The following is a 5,459-nucleotide window of genomic DNA, read 5'->3' on the forward strand; positions in this document are numbered from 1 at the left end:
GGGAGAATTGGGTTTGATTCCCCGCTCTTCCACATGCACCTGCTGAGTGACAGGGTGTCTTTTGTGGGAGAGGAAGGGAAAGGAGATTGTAGGCTGCTCTGAGACTCCAAGTGAAGAGCAGGGTATAAATCCAATTTCCTCCTCCTGTGATTGCCTGACAGGATTGCTGTGAGGATAAAATAGGGTCACCTTCACATATGTCGGGGAGGGACGGTGGCTCAGTGGTAGAGCATCTGCTTTGAAAGCAGAAGGTCCGAGGTTCAATCCCTGGCATCTCCAACTAAAAAGGGTCCAGGCAAATAGGTGTGAAAAACCTCAGATTGAGGCCCTGGAGAGCCACTGCCAGTCTGAGAAGACAATACTGACTTTGATGGACCAAGGGTCTGATTCAGTATAAGGCAGCTTCATATGTTCATATGTTCATGAAGAGCTCCTAGTTAAAAAATATATGGGATACAAACATGATGCTAAATATCATCTAATCCACTTGTCTTAAAAAACTGGCATAATATTTTGGACTGTTTAGTCAAGATGCCTGGAGCTCCTCTTCTGAGGAATTTTTGGAAAAGAATAAAAAAGACAGCAACAAAAGCCAAATGCACCTTTGGTTGGAAAAAACCCAGCAACTATTGAAGAAGGGTGGGAAATAGCTCCACTGTTGTCTGTAAGCACATAGATGCTTGGGGTTGGGGAGCCATACCTGATGTGTTTACATGAAACCTTTGCTATTTACTGATGCTTGCAGGGCTATACTTTCCTTTAACCAGAACTATGGGTAAAGAATCCATGATAATCTCCTTGTAGTCAGTTAATTAAGCAAACCTGTCAATTAGACTTGGGCCTCTTATGCACAGGTGTTTCCCCTCACTTTCACTGTGCATGTCCACTGGGTTTTCTTTGTCATTCTGCATTGATTTTCTTCTCTTCAGCATTCAGTTTGCTTTCTAGTCGCTGTTTCCCTGGGTTTTCTGAGAGTGCTTTTGTGCCAATTTTTCCCTTGATTTGCTTCAAAGCCAAAGGTAATTCAAAAACATACAGATTTCCTCAGATTTCCCACTAACATCCATTTGCTGTCTTTTGAAGGTCATTTCCCCACCCACATCAAGGTTGTTTTGCTCACTCTGCACTTTCCTCTATCCTCTTCCCTTCATTGATGTACAAGTTCAATTTTCCCCTTCTTTAAATTTTTAATTGCTTTGAACATGAGTCTAGTGATATGGGACTATTGCTAGCCTCAGATTGTTGAATTAAAATGTTTAAAACAATGGAGGGAATGTTTAAAAGGACCTGCATGAGGTTTAGTTCTATGCTGGTATTGACTTGAAAGGGGGATCAGAGAAGAGGCAAATGGCAGCGTGCCTAGCATAAAAAGAAAAAAAGATTTCAGGATTGCATACAACACAATAAAAGGAGGGGATCTCAGCATGGAATTAAATTGACGTGAGATATAAAGAGTGAGAGAAACTGGGATGGGAAGCCTAAAGCTTTGAAAACATTTTTTCATTTAATACTTCAGTGAAGAGGGGGTTTTTTGAGGGGGGCGGTATTTGGCCAGTCTCCAGAAATCTTACATTAAAATGACTGCTGAGCCACCTGGATCTTTTGTTAACTGCCAAATTTAGAGCCAAACAGAGAGCCAGTTTGGTGTAGTGGTTAAGTGTATGGACTCTTATATGGGAGAACCAGGTTTGATTCCCCACTCCTCCACTTGCACCTGCTGGAATGGCCTTGGGTCAGCCATAACTCTCGCAGAGTTGTCCTTGAAAGGTCAGCTGCTGTGAGAGCCCTCTCAGCCCCACCCACCTCACAGGGTGTCTGTTGTGGGGGGAGAAGATACAGGAGATTGTAAACTGCTCTGAGTCTCTGATTCAGAGAGAAGGGCAGGGTATGAATCTGCAATTCTTCTTCTTCTTAATAATCGCTTGGGATCAATCCATTTAGAGGACAGGGTGCAATCAGCACAGGACAGGTTTTTAAAAACTGCCAAGATCACAACCTGTGTGCATGATCAAATTAGAAAATCACAAAGAGAAAACCACACAAATTTGCAAGGAAGGAGAGGAAATTAGTGTTCCTATGCAGCTGTGCTAGGGCATCAGGGAAATACCTCCCCCTCCCTTTTTTCAGTTTACTGGCACAAGACTAAAAAAGCTCTCCAGAGTTTCTGCCAGATGACTCCTCCCTCATACAAATTGCAACCCTGTGCAAAGCATGTATATGCACACACACACACTTTGCCAATGATCACAGCTTGTAATGCCAGTGTTAATGGGTTTTACCATGTATTCTGTACATTCAATGTGTTCCCCAAATTATGAGATCCCGTGACTCCTATTTTTCAGTGTCCACTAACACAGCAGAGAATCCCTACTGCTTGGCAGTATGGAAAATGGGGATTCTTAGCTGCTTGTCAGTTTCAAAAGTCTTGTCATTTTCAACATCAAGTTTCCCCCCTTTGCCTGTGTTTCTTTCTGTTCCCTTTCATTTAATGAATTAATGCTAAAATGCATGTGCAAAACCTGAACCACAAGGATTTAAATGGACACTACTGTGAACGTATGAACATATGAAGCTGCCTTATACTGAATCGGACCCTCAGTCCATCAAAGTCAGTATTGTCTACTCAGACTGGCAGTTGCTCTCCAGGGTCTCAAGCTAAGGTTTTTCATGCCTATTTGCCTGGACCCTTTTTTAGTGGAGATGCCAGGGATTGAACCTGGGACCTTCTGCTTACCAAGCAGATGCTCTACCACTGAGCCACCTTCCCTCCCCCTGTGCAGCTGCGATAGGGTAATTGCATAATTAAAAAAAAAAACCCAACTGGATGACACTCCCCACACATCACAAGTACCATTCCACCCTGATTTAGCAAAGTGTGTGGGGTTTTTTGTTATAGCTGCAGATGGTTCATAAGTTGGGCACAGAATCCAAAATCAAGAATAAAGACCTTCAGTAGGATGTGTCTGCATAATGGGCCCTGGTCAATCCTAGAACTTCACGGCAAATGGAAACTGAGAGAGGAGAGATGGATTTTCAATAAATGACTAGTAATAACTGCTTCCATAGACAAAGCGTCTTGCTAGTCTTACTGACATCTCACAGAACACCCTGAACTGAGGTCTGGGACCACCATCACATAAAAGGGCCCAAGCACTGAAACTAGGCAAGTAGACTTTAATGACCAGGGGCCCAGGTTAGCCTGACCTTGATATAGGATCTACTTATTTCAAAAATATTCTTTAGTAACTTCTTGTGCAGCAACAGCTATAGACCAGTCATGTTTGGAGGAAAGACTTCATCTTCCGATGTGGGTAGGTTAGGAGGTTGAGGTGGACATATACTGATGGACATTTTTCTCATTTTTGTAAGCTTGGTCTCTACCCATTACAAGAGACATTTTTCTTGTGTCAGGGAGATTTTGTCCCATATAACTGTCTCCAAATCGTTGGGTGAATATTATTTTATTTATTTATTTAAAATATTTTTATGCTGCCTTTCCACATGATCAGTACTTTTCATTTCTGAGAAGCTTGGACTCTTTTAAAAAATGAAATGGGTTCTTCACATAAGATGGTGGAGGCCTGGTTCAGAAATTTTGTCAACAGGCTGATAGGGTACACTGTTGAAGAAACGTCCTTGTAAATAGTTCTCAACAGGGTTTTTTTGTAGAAAAAGTCAAGCAGGAACTCATTTGCATATTAGGCCATACCCCTGACATAACCATTATTTAACACAGGGCTTTTTTGTAGAAAAAGCCAAAATGGGAACTCATTTGCATATTAGGCCACACCCCCTGACATAAAGCCAACCAGAAATGTGTTCCTGTGCATTCTCGGTCAAAAAACCCCCTGGTTTTCAAAGATAATGGCAATTAACAAACTTACGTAACAACCAGCAGTTCATCAGATTTTTTATTTTATTTTAATTTTATTTAATAGACTTATATTCCGCCTTTTCCCGTTATGGGCTCAAGGCGGATCACAACATATAAAAACAGCAATAAAAACCTACATATCAAAGTTAAAACACCAGTTTAAAATTAACAGTAAAAACAATAAATAAAACGCACCACCGGCAGACAGGGCACATCAATAACCAGTTGCACTGTAATAAGCATTATGTTACCACACGGCAGGCCAAATGATGGAATAAAAGGACACCCGCTGCCTCAACCATAGGCCCAGCGGAACAGCTCCGTCTTGCGGGCCCTACAAAATGGCAGTAATTCAGGTAGGGCCTGGATCGCCACAGGGAGCTGATTCCACCAGATGAAACATTATGAGTTTTCTTCTGGAAGGACATAATGGTTCAATGGTTAGAGTATCAGGCTATTTATTTTTTAAAAAAAATTGTTAGCTACTTTTTTCCCTTGCAGAACTCAAAGCAGCTTACAATATAAATAAAAGATAAAAACAACAATTCTAAAATCTATAAAAGGCACATATTAAAAACTAAGGTCTAGGCATCCAGGTTTGTATCCCCACTCTGCCTTGAGCCTGTTATTTTCCCTCAGCACAACTTACCTCACAGAGTTGTTGTGAGGTGAAAATGTAGGAGGAAAGAACAATGTCATTTTCCCTCAGCATAACCTGCCTTGCAGATTTGCTGTGAGGTGAAAATGGAGGAGGGAAGAGCAATGTTGTAAACCACTTTGGGTCCTCGCTGGGGAGAAAAGCAAGGTATAGCTAAATTAGGGATGCCAATCCCCAGTTGGTGGCAGGAGATCCCCTGGTTTGGAGGTTCTCTCCCTGCTTCAGGGTTATCAGAAAGTGGGGAGGGGGGAGGGAAATGTCCGCTGAGCACTTCCTTATATCCTGTGTGGAGACTGATCCCCATAGGGTATAGTAGAGAATTGGTCTGTGGGTATCCTGGGCTCAGGGGGGCTGTTTTTTTTAGTTAGAGGCACCAAATTTTCAGCATAGCATCTAGTGCGTCTCCTCAAAAAAACCTCCAATTTTCAAAAAGATTGGTCCAGCCCCAGAATAAGGTGCCCCTGTCCTCCATTATTTCCAATGGTGGGAAGGCATTTAAAAGAAATGTGGTCCCTTTAAATATGATGGTCAGACCTCCCTTTGAAATTCAATCATGCTTGTCACAAGCTTGCTCCTTATTTCAGAGAGGTAAAATTATCTGTTTGTAGCCACAGATGAGGAGAAAATACCAGGACTCACCGCTAAGAAAAGATGGATCTGTTCTCCCTGTCACTTTGGTGACTAATAAGAGCCAGTAGCCTGACAAATAGGTTCCATAACAGCATTAAGCAAACAGTTGTGTTTAGCGTTCTAGTTTAGTTTGTACATGGCTAAGCCCTCTAGGCCAAGCAGGACTGAAAGACTGCAAACATCCTCTATTAAACCTAAGCTAACCTCCTGGAGCAAACGTCTTTGTTTGGATTGCTTTTTTATTTTGTAACAACTGTCCCCCACCATACACCAAACAAGGTGTGGCTAACTGACATC

General features: G+C 42.1%; 1 non-coding gene across 1 annotated transcript; it reads left to right on the forward strand.

Moving 5' to 3' along the window:
- Positions 1–212: 212 nt before the first annotated feature.
- TRNAS-UGA (transfer RNA serine (anticodon UGA)) lies at positions 213–279 on the forward strand. Its single transcript has one exon. It is a non-coding gene; the product is annotated as a tRNA-Ser (tRNA).
- Positions 280–5,459: the final 5,180 nt, after the last annotated feature.

This window comes from Heteronotia binoei, chromosome 7, assembly GCF_032191835.1.
Source record: "Heteronotia binoei isolate CCM8104 ecotype False Entrance Well chromosome 7, APGP_CSIRO_Hbin_v1, whole genome shotgun sequence".
NCBI lineage: Eukaryota > Metazoa > Chordata > Lepidosauria > Squamata > Gekkonidae > Heteronotia > Heteronotia binoei.